The sequence below is a fragment of the Arachis ipaensis genome, chromosome B8, assembly GCF_059453495.1.
Source record: "Arachis ipaensis isolate K30076 ecotype BB chromosome B8, ASM5945349v1, whole genome shotgun sequence".
NCBI classification, from domain to species: domain Eukaryota; kingdom Viridiplantae; phylum Streptophyta; class Magnoliopsida; order Fabales; family Fabaceae; genus Arachis; species Arachis ipaensis.
In genome coordinates this window covers 9,805,001-9,822,114 of record NC_142443.1, presented here as the reverse complement: position 1 = coordinate 9,822,114, position 17,114 = coordinate 9,805,001, and the positions used below count along the sequence as shown (strand labels likewise).

Below are 17,114 nucleotides of genomic sequence, written 5' to 3'. Positions count from 1 at the left end.
GGAGGGGCATAGGGAATCCCGTACCGATGCGACTAGACACCGCCGGAAACTGGCGATCAAGTCTACGATATGAGTCTTCGTTGAACTCATTTGAAACGAAGACTCATATTCCTCGCCTGCAAGAAAGATGATAAAAAGATCAACGCCTACTTGCTCCATGTCATTCTTACTGACTGTACCATCACAACAAGGTATTTTTCTCGGAAAGGTCAAACCCTTCAATCCTGAATTGCTAGTTTTCAATCTCGTCCGATGGCCGGAAATCAGAAACAAGGCTTCCAGAACTCTTCTTCATGGGGACGGGAAAGTTTATAAGAGGACGGAGCCCCCTCTTCGGGAGAGATTCCTCTCCGTGCCTCATCGTTAGTGATGAACTCTTCCGAACAGATTTTCTCTAGAAGAGGTTTAGCCCTTTCCATTTTTGTCGATCTTCCGCTACGGCTCACTGTACGTTCCTTTAGCTATAGGCGTGTCCAATCCGATAATAGTCCGTTCCACACATAGTGCAAGGAAGCTCGGTGCGATGAGCTGAAGGAGAGAGTATGTTCGATGATGCCGGAATAGTCCTTTCCATTTTCTTCCTAAATTTAGCAAGCTTGACAACAGGAGGGGATGTAGGAATTGCGCATTACGCATGAGCAACCTTATCCCAGAAAGAACTCGATGGAGATGGATTGATCGGTTGGATGATTCCAATTAATGAATAAGAGTCAATCCCTGTTCGATCGAAAGAGCACTTCGACCCTATAGAATCTAGTAGGACATTGCCTCCTAGAGGGGCTAGGAGTTCAAAGATTCTAGTCCATCCAGTCCCAGTGGCTCCGCGGTGCTCCTTCCGCGATACGCACTAGCACGCTCCGAAGCAAACGAGCTTGTACGCATGCTTCTAGAGCTACTCGATTCGCTACAGCACCTGGCGCTTGACCCCAAGGGCAAAGTTCCTCCACTGAACCGTCGTACCGAATCATCTCCGTCAGAGCAGGCATATGTCGGCTGGATCGATAAGAGTGTGAGGAAGAATGCACGGATAACAATAGTCAGGTAAAGGGCGGCTACTATTAAGAAGGAGAGTGCGCGCATCCTTTCACTGATAAGACGGTGCAGACGAAAAAGAGTCTGTATGATCGTCCGCTATCATCAGTCTTCGTTTAACCAACATTACTGCATTGCATATAGAGAAAAGCCCCTCTAACTATCACTTCAAGCCGTCAACTGTCCAATAAGCGAGTGAGGTGAGCAAAGGAAAGATATGAAACTTCAACAGACTCTTCAACAGCTGCGCAACCTTATCCTCAGTTTGACTTATGGTTTTAAGAGGGATCGGATTGAATTCATTGAAAGTTGACCCCTAAGCAGTCCCAGAAGTATCAGTCTAAGTACGTCTTACCAATCCCGACAAGGCTAAGATAGGTGAGAGCCCGAGTTAACTATTTAGATGAAGATACTGATCTAAAGGCTGAGTCAATGCCTTATTATAAGATAATCATCTCCTTTATCCGTGAACTAACTAAAGAATCAGCAGATCCGATAGCAGCTAACATTTCTGTGGGCTCGGGGAATGCCTCTTCACCTTAAGCAGTCCATTAAGTAGCGGACTGAATTGCTATTGTATTTCCCCTGCAAACTCTTTGAAGTTAAGTCAGCTTAGCGCTTGAAGCGAGAGAAGATAGGAGGTCGTCTGCCCATGGTGGCTTAGTGCGTAGTGTTAGCTAACTCGAAAAAGAAAGTAGGTGGGGGCTATAGGCCTATATACCCGGGCTTCTCTTCTTGATCTTCCCCGGATTCAGAAGTAGACTAAGCTAAGCCAGCTAAAGTAGAATCTTCTTTTCTATGTGATTTTAGAATTCCTGGCCGCCTCTACTACCTTATCTGAGGGGAGAAGAGGGTTGATCTTTAAACTTCCTCGCTAGCTTATCAATCAATCGAAGGAGGGGAAAGCGAGTAAGCAAAGGTAAAGGATTTTATTTTCTTATCTTATAAGGATTTCCCCGCGGAAAGACAGGAACGAAGTCTGATTACTAGCTTTCTTTAGTTAGCTTATAGCTCTTATGCCTTGGCTACCATATCGGACAAAGAAGAGGATTCTACGCAATAATAGAAAACGGAAGAACTAGTACTGCCTTTGCGTCAACCTTTTGACTAGCTTGAAGTTAGTCCCTGGCCTACCTGCCAATGGTTGAAACTAGAGAGTAACGGACTTCTTTCCAGCTATCCTAACCTTCTGGCATGCGAATATAGGAAGGATCAAATTGACCTCTGGCAAAGGCCAAAAGCGAAAGAATTTGTGATCCCTAGCTTTCCACTTAAACAAATGAAGTAGATCGGCCAATATCCATTGCAGGAGAAACCTCTTCAACAACAGCAGCCAACAATTGAAAGAAAACATTGACATTCAATTAAGTAGAAGGGGATTTGTCAGTCAGTGATTAGAGTTGTTGGCCTAAGGCGTGAAAGCCCGGAGGAATCTTGTGAATACCTGAAGCCCGAAATGTCAATCGAAATCATCTAGGAATTTTTCTTGGTTTGCTGTCCTCTGCTCTAATAGGCGAAAGCAATCTTCCTTCCCGCGAACTCTATACACAACATGCCATTATTTATAGTTTTCCCAGCCAATAGTTTGAAGTCAGAAAGAGCACTGGATCAAATCTTAGTCGATTCCATCCATTAGATAGACTTCTCTGACTCTATTCCTAGAGCTTTGGATGGACAAGTTGCCAAATGCTTTTAAAAGAGATACCTCAGATGGTGTACCACAAGCAAGAAGTCGGACTCCATTATCACGATAGTAACTTATAAGGGGTTCATACTCCTGCCAACGATTGGCCAATGCAACGTATATGACTTTAAGCTCTCACCATCAATCCTGACATAGAATAAAAGTTCAATAATGGAAACTCAAATCATATGAATCAAATTGGGATTCATATCAGGCTCTCAAGCCCACGGGGTCCTTGTACCCCGTTTATGTGACACATGACATGTATAGGCATTCTGAAACCAACCGGTTGAGAGGTCCCTCACTGATGGGACATGGTCCCAAAAAACTAACCGAGGTATCCACCAATTTTCTTAATGAATGTGAGCCATAAAAAGAGAAGCCCTGTGCTTTATTAGGCACAGTGCTAGAAGCAGCGAAGGCAGGAACCGCGCGAACAGCAGAGCAAGCAGCCCATGCGAGAGCGCGGTTATAGCGTTAAGGGAAGGGAGCGCGCTATTGCGTTGCGAGCTGCGGTGCGCTCTTTAGTATTGTGTGGCTTCTGAATTCATTCTTCTCAAAAGAATCGGTGGGTAGGTAAAGGCGAAATCTTTAACCGGAATCGTTGCCCGACCAGTAGTCGAGGATGGTGAGGAAGGATGAAGCAGAGGCTTCAGCCGAAGCTGCAACCAAAGATGAGTATTCGGGCACCGAACTATTGGCTTTAGCGACCCAATGTCTGTAGATGAAAGACGAGTTCGGAAGTACTGCAAAGGTGCCTCTCCCACGAAATGTAGCTTATGCGGAACCTATTACTCCTCAACCACCAACTAGCAGCTCTTGATAGAGAAGCTCTGTAAGGGCTATTTTAAGGCAGGCCCCACTCAATGCGGTTTTTGTCTTTTCTTGATGAAATCCAATCCTTATTTTATTTATTCTTTGTGTTGATAGGGAAGCCCTTTCTTTTGACGACATAAACCTAAAAACATCCTCTTACTGGGCAGGTAGTAGCGTTAGCGTACTAAGAGCCCTCTGGTTGCATTGAAAAAAGATGAGCTTTTTCCCCCTAACTACGGTGGTTCAGAAGATGCCACATCTGCCTCAAGACCCACAGCTTATTCAACAGCTTACGCCCCGCGATTTGTTGCTTCCAAGGTTTTCGATAAAGGTTGGCTCGTTGTTAACAAGCAAATGCGAAGGAAAAGGCTTCAATCTCACATTTCGATGTCACTGCTGAATGAATGTGGTTGCTTGAAAGGAAAATTTCACATATGGAAGAGATAGGATTCACTCACAGGAAGAAAGCGGCGAACTCCAGAGAGAGGGGAGGCGCCCTCAACCTCTTAATCAAGCCGGAAGTGAGGGGCCAGAAAGCATTGATTTCCAGGTCTATTATACGTTATTTCACCGATGCAAGTGCCGAGTTGTTTCGAGTCTCAGAATCCGATCCTCGCTCAGCTCCAGCTGAAAATGTCTGATATGTAGTCCCATTTTCCGGTAGAAATGATGGGTTGAGTCGGTAAACTGTCATGTAAAGAAAGGAGAGACTCTCCAGTTGACAGAAGAGCGATTGCAAGAGATAGGGGAAAAAAGATAGATAGCGCGCATATTGACTTATAGCTGTCTATTTACTTCTGCTGCTGCCCGTTACTAAGGAAGGGAAGATAATGGATTAAGTCAGGACACGATCGATTGAGACAGAAGGGAGGGTTGCGAAGCAAGAGGATTGCATTAATCAAGCAATGTATACAGATAGAGATGAGCATTTGTGCATTGATACCAATACAAAAAGGGGATTCGCTAAGCTAGCAGCTTTAAAGTAATGACATCCTTTCCTAGCTGACTAATAAAAGTTCTAAAACTAGTCCCTTCGTACTCTATTTTCTATTCCCCATTCCTACGAATGCTGAATCGCTTAGATGTGTTCGCCCTGCCCATGTGTAGAAGAAATATATTATGTCCGATTTGCTGACTACCTTGCTATAGACATCGCGAGAAGTAACGACAAAGCAGGAGATCATAAACAAACAAGATACAAACCAACAAACATACCTGATAGGGCTGCAGCTAAGAGCAAAAGTCATAGGGACAGCGGCGCTTCACTGGGTCCATATGACTATCATCAAAATACAGATGAAGATGCGTAGTCAACGGATCCCTAGTCTTAGAACTAGGAGTTTCACAGTGAGATAGACGTCTAAGATAAAGTGCAAGCCAGCAAGCATTCCTACTATAACATAGCCTCAGAGTCCACCAAAAGAAGATTTATAGAATCTAGGGGCACTAAGACTAGTGATAACGGGAACCCCAGACCTGTAACATAAATCCTACACTCGCTAAAAAGGAGGAGTCCAGAAAGTCTATTAGAATCCCTCGGGAACAAATCAGACTTCACAATCACTTAGGCGCTTATAGGCTTAGCAAGGACAAAGCAACTAAAGCCTTAGGGAAAGAAAAGAGATCTGTTATTGTCAGCCCTCTATCCTCTATATTAGGCTAAGGCGGCTATCAAGTAATCCTAATAGAATCTGCCCTTGAATTTTCGCGTTTGGTTTGCAACCGGCCAACCGTTGGAATTCCTGTCTTATTGGCCGCTCTTCGCGCTTTGTCATCAACTTCATTTTGTGGTACTGCGCGGAAAAGGTCTATCCTAATCGTGTTTTCAAGCGTTCTCCTAGGTGAATAAAATTTATGATTCACCTGTTCCGAGGAAGAGATAGAATATCTCATTTTATTAGCAGATCAGATGTAGCATTAGTTCTATCAAACTTTATGAAAGGTGCGCCTTATTTGACCGGGGGGAAGGTGCCTCCATTTTCTATTGTTGCGTAGAATCCTCTTCTTTGTCCGAAGAGTGGGGGCTCCTCTCCAATTTCTCTCTTGGATTCTAATAGGATTCAGGAAAGAAAATAGGAATTCGACAGAGCGCAAAAAGATAGTCGAGCAATCAGCGGGCAGGCATAGGTAGTCGACAGCAGCAATCGATCATCTTGAGCAAGAAGAGAAAGAAGGACCAAGGACGATCAAGGAAAGAAAAGACTAAGTAAAGGCAAAGAAGGAGACGAAGATAGCATAGGGACATTGCTCCGTACTAGTTAAGTAGTTGAGCCCAGCTCCCCCGCTTGGCTCCTCTTTGCTCCTAGTAGACTACTAGACATCATCTTGTCTACTCTGCTTTTATGGAAGAGCTCAGTCCAAGAAGGGCTCTCAAAAAAAGTCAATTGTCAAGCTTTCGAACTTGCCTTGAAGTTGATGAATGATTGCAAGGCCAGCAGGCTCGCTTATGATCTGCTGAAAGAGTACATCAGGAATCCCTCACATTCATGAAGCAGATTGTCGAAAAGGGCTTTCCGCAAGCAGGAAAAGGACCTTTTTTACGATCCACAGGGTCTAGCTTGATCCCGGTTCCATAAATATGCCATCCTTTCTTTGTCTATTGGAGTAAGTGCAGGAAAAGCTGTCGATGCATTCCAACTCTCCGTTAAAAGTTCTTAACTAACCGGCTAAGTAAGGTACCTTGAAAAAGTGAATTGTAATCCTTTGGCTAAGTTCCCCTAGTCGGCCCTCATTTGATCTTGGTGGAATAGCGTAGTATAGGTCTGGGTGGTGTAAGCCGGTCTATCATTCCATTCCTTCTAGTGGAAAAAACAGCGATGGCCATCAACTTGGCTTGGCCCTTTGTGGACATTCTCGGGCCCAATGAGATCCTCCACAAATAAAATACGAGCTTGGTGCTTTCTCATTCCTAGCGGTCTTGTTGTTGTTGTTGGCAGGCTTTTTGGCTTTCTGATTTCCATTTCCGCTACTCTTACCTCGTTCATCATTGTGATGCTCCTTATCCTTAGATAATTTCCCTTTCTCTTTGTTCTTTGAAGAAGATTGTGGGTTGTCAAACTTCCTCCAATCCCCCGAAATTGGATAGGGGATTGGCCTCCCTCATTGCTTCAGTGATGGTCACGTCTATGAAGTTCGAGTTTGGCCCAAGGCTTGAGTCCATTCATGAATGAGAATAACGCTTCCTTCTCACCAAAATCGTTGATCTGCAACACTCTTCCTACTCCCATCGGCCAAGCTTCAATCTCTTAGAGCGGACGCTGCCACTGTAGATCATCCAAATGGGGACTCCTTTCTCTATGAGGCTGTTGGTTGATAGAACTCTGAGGTTCTGTGGTTAGGAGGTGGATCTTGCGCGAGCTAATGAATTCAAAGATGCGTATCCACACCTATCTCCATTGTCCGGCTAGTCTTAAGGGATCGGCTTAGGACTCTCAAAAAAGTAACCTGGCCTGATACCTATTCACTTTTCTGGCCCACTCGTATCCATCTTATATAATATGCCCTACTCTCGAGGGAAATCGACCTCTTAGATAAAGTATTCGATCGCCTGAAGATGGCACAGAAAGACAAAAAGAGCAAATCTTTTCTTTTTCCTCATCAGCTTTCGAGCCCCTTTCTACAAAATCTCTTGCTGTCTTTTCCCGGTTGGAATCCTTTTTTAGCCGAGTTTATAACGTAAGCTCCAAGGCTTCACACCAAGTCTTCGCTGACAGAATATGCATGCTTAAGTAGGGTCAGGCAGAACCGTTGTTGCCTGATGGGAACTCCCCCCATATTGCTATCAAAACAGAAAAGCATGAATTGCGAAAGAAGTTCTTTCGGTTAAAACGCCGTGCGACTCGGAGGACATAAGACTTCTTGGTCAAGCCAAAAAGATTGCCGGCAGAATGCTCCTACCCCACCATGCCTGGCCCTTTACCTTACCTTAAGAAGAGGGGGTATGAAGCGTGGGAAACAATGCAAGAAGTGTATGATAAACAGGTAACCTTAAGGAGTGGCGGCAAAGCTCTTGATTGATCAACGCGAGTGAACTGTGCTTAGACGCTTCGTAAAACCGCACCGATCTACGAGAGGAGCTGATGGATGAGTAGGCTTCCCCTTTCGATTTACGGAATGTGTGTGATCTGGGACACGATGGGGGTTTGCGTGCCTCGGTAGGAAAGAGATCACCGGAGTATAGCACAAGATCGCCTTTTTTTCTTGCTGCCATGGGGTCGACCTGTAAACAAGGTAAACCCAATGGGAACCAAAAAAGGGAGGGTACCACATTGACATTGGGCAGAAGACGATCCAAAAAGCGAAGGCTCACCCCCTTCTCACTTAAAGGGAAGGCGATCGGCAGTGAGGGATGCTTACCTTCTTCTTAGAGAGAGGGGAAAGGGGCAACCTATCTTACTAATAATAAGAAAGGGGGTGGCATCGACTGGGTTTTGAAACCCAGTTGGTGTAAGTAAGGGATGAATCACCCCTTGCGGTCGGATTGCCAGAAAGGGTGCCGACTGTCCATGAGGCGAACAATCGGTAGCGAGATACAGATCCGGAGAGATCTGGGTCTTCTATCTCAACATTTGGTTGTTTAACCTCACTCCACGACGCATGGAGTCCCATTTGTTTGGTTTGGTTAACTAGGTGCCCCCCCACGACTGATGCGACATTAAGTCGTTTAGGCGAGTTTTGGTGTTTATTAAGATACACCAGTTTGTCAAATGAATCCGGTTGGATTCGCAAATGCCTTATACTTTAGTATTGACATTTGAGGGCGGTGATCTGGTCCCAGTGGAGGTTAGTCCAATGACTGACTTCTGCATCAGGTACCCAAACCTGATAAGGAAAGACATGAGAATTCTTCCAGGTATTTGTTTGACAAACTGTTGTATCTTAAGACCATCAAATGGCACAAGATTTTTGAAAATCTTGGGCTATTAGTATCTATCAAAAGATAATACTAATAATAGCTACCGGCGGTCTGACCAAGGAACTCTGTATAGGAGCATACCTCGTTGCCAAACAGGTAATTCAGTTAAACCGACGATCTAGCCCTCTGTTTACTGCTTTCTAAGAAAAACAAACAGCAACTTGCTGTAAGCAAGCGTATGCAGGGGTCAGTAAGTCGCACAGTTTATTACCTGTGCCAGTGTCTCTGACGAGGTCAGGATACCATTATACCTTCCTTCCATCACAAAATGATTATGAAGAAGGATCTGAAGGCCGACTTATGTATGGGTTCATATATCTCTTTAGTCTTTGTCGGGCTCTTCGCCTGGCGAAACGGATTGACAGATCGATATTGAAATCGATAGTAACCCCTTCCACCGGTCTGCCAAGACAGTCTCAATTAAGAAATGATATTGTCGCTTTATCTAAAGACCTGATCCTAAGGTACTTTCCTAGTTTTCTCTCAACTCCCTTGTGTCAAGGGGTACGTTGGGAGCCTGGAAAGCGAGACCTTCGTGGAGGCCGTAAAGGTGAAAAGACGCGTGGAGGAATATTCTACCCTACCATCTGCGTCATGAAATCGTTTGGTTTGTACATCAATAGCCATTGTGACTATGATGCAGGGTTTCCTCTAAGGTCCCCTTTATCCGAGACCCTTCTAACCAAAAGAATGAAGAGATATCTCCATAGTCTACAGAGACCGCTGAGAGTACCATCAACTCTCTTTCGGGTCTAGACACTTCGGTGAGTCTATTGACTCAGGCTCCCCTGGTAGACTATCGCAATCTACCGAGGCTGGCGCTGGTAAGAGACGGATATTCGCCATAGGTAACTTTGTGAATCAAAGGGTATTGAAGCCTCTTCATGATTTCCTCATCGCTTCGGTCTATTCCAATGGATGGAACTTTGAATCAGCTCCGACCGTTCGTTGGATAGATGAAAAGGTTTCAGTAAGGTTTATTCTTTTGACTTGAAGTCTGCCACCGATAGGTGGCCCCTAAGTCTGAAGACTAACCTTATTAGAACTTTCTTTGGTAAGTCTGTTGGAGATTGTTTAGATGCAATCTTCAGCAGATCTATCTTTGAAGTACCTTTCTTCGCTCAGTTCGAGGTGTCGTATTCTTTAGAGTAGGACAACCTCTTGGCTTTCTGTCTTCTTGGCCTCTCTTCACTTTAACACATCACTTAGTGATGTTTTATTGTGCAGAAAAGGTGTACCCAGGACAGCGCTTTACTAGGTATGCCATTCTTGGAGACGATGTTTGTATCGCCGACGAGAATGTGGCCTGGCCTCTCTTCTTTATCGCCAGACAGTAAATGATCTAGGTCTCGCAATAAGAAAAGAAAGGGGGTGAGATAGGCGACAGGTAGCTTGTCGCGGCCCGCATGTGATAATAGTAAGGGAGGAATCAAGAGATCTTTGCCGGTGCTGACTTGGATCTCGGGTGACGGAATAAGGCGCCCAGAAGCGACGAGCAGTCGCGGTCGAAGCTTGGCTCTAGGCGATAGGCTAGCTGTAAGCTTGGCTACAGCGAAGCGCTTACCAAGTGCGAAGGATTCGTTCCTCTCCCAGCGGATGCGCGTCGTTAGCCTTTCTCTAAAGTAGGCTTTCGCGCCCCCTTCCTTTACGTTGTTGGCCGAGCGTCTTCAAACCTTCGCCACTTGAGCCGTATGCGGGGGAACTCGCACGTGCGGTTCTTAGGGGGGAGAGCTAGTGGGAACCATCCTATCCCAATAGCGTATATTTGGAGCTCAATATGAAATCATCTTTTCTTGCAAGACCCGTTCGGATAAGGGAAAACTCCAGAGATTGCTTCGAAGTAAGATCCTTGCGTTGACCCTCTCCTGAACCTGGGGGGAGGGGTTGAGAGGAAAAGGGGATCCAAATTTCCCATCAATAAAGTGAGGGCTTTCCCTTTTTTTTTAGTGCCTTCCCCACCCCTCTTTCCTTACCCTCTCACTCCCCCTTTTTCAAGAAAAAAGCCCCGCTCCCTAAGCTAAGAAGGGGCCCCTCTCTGATAAGGAAGGAAACGAAAGATTCTCCATTTTATGACAAATCCGGTCCGATGGCTGTTCTCCACCAACCACAAGGATATAGGGACTCTATATCTCATCTTCGGTGCCATTGCTGGAGTGATGGGCACATGCTTCTCAGTATTGATTCGTATGGAATTAGCACGACCCGGCGATCAAATTCTTGGTGGGAATCATCAACTTTATAATGTTTTAATAACGGCTCACGCTTTTTTAATGATCTTTTTTATGGTTATGCCGGCGATGATAGGTGGATCTGGTAATTGGTCTGTTCCGATTCTGATAGGTGCACCTGACATGGCATTTCCACGATTAAATAATATTTCATTCTGGTTGTTGCCACCAAGTCTCTTGCTCCTATTAAGCTCAGCCTTAGTAGAAGTGGGTAGCGGCACTGGGTGGACGGTCTATCCGCCCTTAAGTGGTATTACCAGCCATTCTGGAGGAGCAGTTGATTCAGCAATTTCTAGTCTTCATCTATCTGGTGTTTCATCCATTTTAGGTTCTATAAATTTTATAACAACTATCTCCAACATGCGTGGACCTGGAATGACTATGCATAGATCACCCCTATTTGTGTGGTCCGTTCCAGTAACAGCATTCCCACTCTTATTATCACTTCCGGTACTGGCAGGGGCTATTACAATGTTATTAACCGATCGAAACTTTAATACAACCTTTTCTGATCCCGCAGGAGGGGGGGACCCCATATTATACCAGCATCTCTTTCGGTTCTTCGGTCATCCAGAGGTGTATATTCCCATTCTGCCTGGATCCGGTATCATAAGTCATATCGTTTCGACTTTTTCGGGAAAACCGGTCTTCGGGTATCTAGGCATGGTTTATGCCATGATCAGTATAGGTGTTCTTGGATTTCTTGTTTGGGCTCATCATATGTTTACTGTGGGCTTAGACGTTGATACCCGTGCCTACTTCACCGCAGCTACCATGATCATAGCTGTCCCCACAGGAATCAAAATCTTTAGTTGGATCGCTACCATGTGGGGGGGCTCGATACAATACAAAACACCCATGTTATTTGCTGTAGGGTTCATCTTTTTATTCACCATAGGAGGACTCACTGGAATAGTCCCGGCTAATTCTGGGCTAGACATTGCTCTACATGATACTTATTATGTGGTAGCACATTTCCATTATGTACTTTCTATGGGAGCCGTTTTTGCTTTATTTGCAGGATTTCACTATTGGGTGGGTAAAATCTTTGGTCGGACATACCCTGAAACTTTAGGTCAAATCCATTTTTGGATCACTTTTTTCGGGGTGAATCTGACCCTCTTTCCCATGCATTTCTTAGGGCTTTCGGGTATGCCACGTCGCATTCCAGATTATCCAGATGCTTACGCTGGATGGAATGCCCTTAGTAGTTTTGGCTCTTATATATCCGTAGTTGGGATTCGTCGTTTCTTCGTGGTCGTAACAATCACTTCAAGCAGTGGAAATAACATAACAAAGGCGAACATTCCTTGGGCTGTTGAACAAAATTCAACCACACTGGAATGGCTGGTACAAAGTCCTCCAGCTTTTCATACTTTTGGAGAACTTCCAGCTATCAAGGAGACGAAAAGCTATGTGAAGTAAAAGAAGAAAAGGTCGCCGACTGCTACTAAGAACCTAACAGAACTTTTCCAAATTTGGGCCGGCCAAACGAATGAGACTTGTTCACCAACGAAAAGAAAATAGAGAGTGCTAACCCGAAGCACCGTCCCCATACTATCTATCATATATCCAATTGACGACTTTCCTGCTACTCCTAGTAGGAGAAGGACAAAGAACAGAGGAAAGAGACATAGGATAGACGAAAGATGGAGAGAAAGAGTATAATCCATTTTGAACCCCTCGCAACAAGTTCAGTTTGAAACCGAATTCCTTCCTTACTGCAGTAGCCGTAGTAGTAGCAGTAGGAATAGTCGCCAAATAGACGGAATTAGTCTTAGTGCCGTAGTTGGATTACCTTCCTCACCTTCCCTTTGTCCCTTAACTGCTGACAGCAAGCATTCCTGGAGCTAGTAATCTGCCAAAGAATAGAAAAGAGAGGTTGATCGCTGTCTTTATGAGTTCGTGATGAGACGGAGATCTCAATCAAGGGCTCTGAAAGCAACTCTTGAACCCCAGGAGAGGGAACTCAATAGGTAGAGGCTATAGAACCGTTAGGCTAGGCCAATTCTACTTCATTTGTTTGCTTCGGTTTACCTTCTTTCAGTGGTAGCTTTTGTGTCTAGCTCGTTCTCTTATTCCCAGCTCGAAAGAAAAATGCTTTAATCTAAGATCCCCCTGAGCCTGCTAACTCAACTCTTCTTTCTTAGCAATGATCTGTTATCAATGAATTTCTTCCTTACCGGAATTCGGAGATAGGACTTAGCCGGGTATTTGACTTCAGCTTAGCTGCTTAGCGAATGCTATATTTAGCCCTTTCCGGCCCGGGTCCGGGTATAGGTAGTAAGTATTGAGACATGTAATTACGTTCGGATCGGGCTACATGCTTGTTGACCAAATTTTGTGAAGATCATCTGTTAGCTACGATAAGCCACTATAGGATCGTAGAAAGTGTGTTCTCAGTTATTCAAGGAGCGAAAGGGCTCAGCAACACCGACGTGGGCATTCGGTAAAACTAAACCATTTCAAGCGCTCCCATATGCACACCGCATCTTAGGGCTATTTCAATGTAGTATGAAAAACATGGGAGTCGAAAGGCGGTCGAGTTAAGTGAAGACTGACTACAATTCAATCACTGCACACTTTCTATATCTCTCTTTCCTCAAAGACAAGAGAGGTTGATCGCTGTCTTTATGAGTTCGTGATGAGACGGAGATCTCAATCAAGGGCTCTGAAAGCAACTCTTGAACCCCAGGAGAGGGAACTCAATAGGTAGAGGCTATAGAACCGTTAGGCTAGGCCAATTCTACTTCATTTGTTTGCTTCGGTTTACCTTCTTTCAGTGGTAGCTTTTGTGTCTAGCTCGTTCTCTTATTCCCAGCTCGAAAGAAAAATGCTTTAATCTAAGATCCCCCTGAGCCTGCTAACTCAACTCTTCTTTCTTAGCAATGATCTGCCAATAATACTACTTGAAACAAAATACAAGATCAACAATAAGGTAATAGAAAAGTGATCCAACCCCGGTTTTGTACATAGAAAAACTATGGATGCACCCGAGACGAGCACAGCGAGTCTTGCTGGCTCTTTCAAAAAGTCAAAAATTGTGGGAAAACCAAGGAACGAGAATAATACAATGAGTAAAATGTAGGAATAAACAACCCCTCTCTTTTGGATTGGTTGATCCTTGTCCAACAACCTGGAGAGGTTATAATAGACAAGTTGTTGGAAAAGAAGGAAGAAGCCCCATCGTGCTAGTCCAGGGTGGAGGGTATAGAATAGGAGTCCAGCAGTAAGGAAATACTGCCGGTGGAATAAATAGGTGTACAAGCACAGACCAGAGAGAAACAAGGTAAGAAAGCCAAAATGTATCTCTTTCAGCTGTAAAGTGCTGATTACACCTCCCAAAAAGCAAAGAAGAGTCAGGTGCTTCTTTCGAATTTCGTCTCCTCTCCACTTAAAGTTGAAGAAGAAGCAGGAGAGCTGGACAACCACCTGCAATGGGTTGATCAAATTCTCTCTCTCTATATAAGCAAATACCCATTGGTATATGTAGATGAATGAGAAGAAAAGAGATAATAAGAAGCCAAGCTGCAGGAAGAAATCGATTGACTCCTCCTCCCTTTTTTGCCAAGCATATAGATCTGCGAGTGCTCGATCTATACCTCTCATTTTTAGATATATGGCCAAATATAAAAAAGAATAAAAGAGGAGGGCAAAGATGGCGGAAGTGCAAGAGTAAGAACTAAATGTCGGCTGAGTCGAACTAAAAACGTTACCAATACCGACAGCAGCTCCCGCTAAAGCAATTGTAGCAGCTCCAGCACCTATTAATTTCGCATAATTTATATGTTCTAGTCTTACCAAAATCGGATTTCCTTTTCGTGTTATATCTGAATCTTGTCTCATAATAACACTGAGTGGGATCAAAGAAACTAGCAGACTGATCACTAAAGAGATACAAATAGGTGCAAATTCTGACATGGTCTTGATTGATCCAAAATAATTCCCTCCAGACAGACTGAACTCTGAACTCCGTCAAGCCTGTAGGAGTAGTGAAGAACTATTGTTCAATGTGCTTGGTTGTTGACCAAAGAAAAGCATGGGAGTAGAAAGGCGGTCGAGTTAAGTAAAGACTCAAAACAATGAAATCCTGGAACACTATCTATATCTCTTTTTCCTCAAAGACAGAGCATTTTCGATCTTAGGCGAACGAGGGTTACCGGCTCTACGACCTCGCAAGGCGCTACTGTAGTGCTCTTTGGGCCTGCCGCTTTCTCAATCGAAAATGAAAACTGTCAAGAGCAGCCCTGCACTGCTCTATCTATGTAATTTCTTGATGGATTTTCTGCCATCACCTACGCAATTTCAAAGTTGCATTTTTCATGAGAAAAGACACAGAATAAAGGCAATAAAGGCTGCAGATGGAGGGAGGGAAGGATTCATAGATGGCATCGAATCAGCCAGAGCCAGCTGTTAGCCTTACTGCATTCGCTGAAATAAGACTTTCATTGATACTTGAACATCAGACTGACCTAAAGAGAGAACTCGTACCATGATTAGCAGACGCTTCTCAACTCTATCGATTTCAAGCAGACGAGTTGAACATTTCCTTACCTTGCAAAGCAATAGCGCTAGCCAGGTCAAAAGCCCATTTTCCAGGATTCTGTGGGCAGTTGCCGCTTCCCTTATATATTCTTAGCCAACGCTTATCTCATCCCTACGCATCTCACATTCCTCAGAACTCTTTTCTTAGGATTCACAGGTCTTGCTTGATTTCCCTTCTCCCGTATTATTGGTGCGGCGGGTAATAATAATAACCATGTCCCTTCTTCCCCTCGTAAGGGGCCCCCTCCTCCTCTCACTCGCTGACCGAACAAAGAGTTCGTTGTCGGGCGATCCCGTTGATGAGGTTGCTTGCGTCGGTGAATTGACTTCGAGGAAAGCAATAGTTGCCGTGTACGAAATGGGTGAAACAGCTTTTCATGTAAATGAGAAGGGCTATGTTTCGGTTTCTCCGGGGTGAAACGACTGTGAAAGAGGGGCTTTAGCCTATCTCTGAGCTTTCAAAAAGAGGCTACGTCCGGGCATTTAGATCGGCATTTCCTGTTTAGCCACATATAAAGCGGAAGCCACTTTGAATGCAAGACTTTTATATCCCCTCTCTTTAAAAGTGAGAGGATAGCTTTACCTCCTGCGCAATCTATGGCAGGACCGCCCGTCTCTACTTCTATATAAGAGATCCAGTTCTGTCATTAGCTCTGTGATTTTTGAATAGTGCACTTCTTGGTGAAAGGACGGGAAGAAGGACTTATTAGCCGTATCTAGCTCCTTTTGGCAATGGCATTGAAAAGCCCGATCTAGGTCATCCAAGTAGAGAAATTGAATAAAATAGGGGCGATCACAGCTACTCTTTGGCAATACATTCTCTCCGGACTCAGTTACAACGGGAATTACCATATATTGAGCATATAGCTCCATCAGAAATGGATCCTTTACTGCAAATGAGACTTTCCAAGAGTCTTGCGGCTTTAAAAGGAGGAAGCATGATCGCAAAGCAAGAGCTTTTCAGCTTTCCCCCAGTCAGAAATGTGAGCTAGGTAATCTCTTTCACTCTTCTCCTTTCTACATGCGAAAGAACTTGGGTGAAGGACCCTCTTTTAAAATGAGATTGAGAATTCCAACAAGAGATGTGAAAAAGGACTTTTTCCCTGGGATCTACGAAAATATAATAGAAATGATTGGGTTTACCCGTAATTGGGGATCTCAAATCAAAGGGCTTGACCCGTGGGTCATCCCTCTCCAAAAGAAAAGAAGGACTTGAATAGTAGAAAAGGAAGATGGGCCAGATATGATTTATCTATTTCTAATAGCGCTTCCTCCCCTATCGGGTAGTTATAGCCCTATCTTTTAAGTATAGGAAAAGTCTTTCCATTTCGTTACATACTAGCAGTCTCATCTTCTTCTTATTCCTGGTATGAGACTCCCTATAATTAGAAAGTATGAAAGACATAGTAGACATCGTAATGACTCTTCGATTTCGGTTATGCGTGCCTCCGGTGGCCTCTTTCTTCCTGCTATTAGTATCTCCACTCTCAGAAGTCAATCTATATAGGTTGTAAAGGAGTTTACCTGTTCAGGCTTTTCTTCTTAAACTTGGCATTTCTGACTGGTACTGGCTGGGCGAAGTAGGCTCGCAGGTAAAGGATCAGGCCTAGGCCTAACTCTAATGGAAAGGGTACTGGCACTAGAGAAATGACCCTAAGGGAGACTTCTAGTAAGATAGCCCAGAACTCCTACTACTTCTAGTTAGTCTACCTACGTCATTCTTTCTTTAATTGAATAAGTCAATATCCCAAGGTCAAACCTAGTAGAGCTCCTAGCTACCACAGAAAGGAAGGGAAAGCGAACCACAGAGAAAGTAAAGGGACACAGAGTGGGATAGATGCGGCTCTTCACTCAATCAGTCTATTTTCCCTATGGGGGAAAGCTCAATCCCAAC

At 44.4% G+C, this 17,114-nt stretch overlaps 1 protein-coding gene across 1 annotated transcript in view; it reads right to left on the bottom strand.

Moving 5' to 3' along the window:
• LOC148547163 (putative ATP synthase protein YMF19) overlaps positions 1-14,981 on the bottom strand; it is a 52,969-nt gene extending 37,988 nt beyond the window's left edge. Inside the window, exon 1 of the mRNA XM_088496738.1 lies at positions 14,657-14,981. The gene's annotated coding sequence lies outside the window, so the exon portion shown is untranslated. The remainder of the gene's footprint in view (positions 1-14,656) is intronic.
• Positions 14,982-17,114: the final 2,133 nt, after the last annotated feature.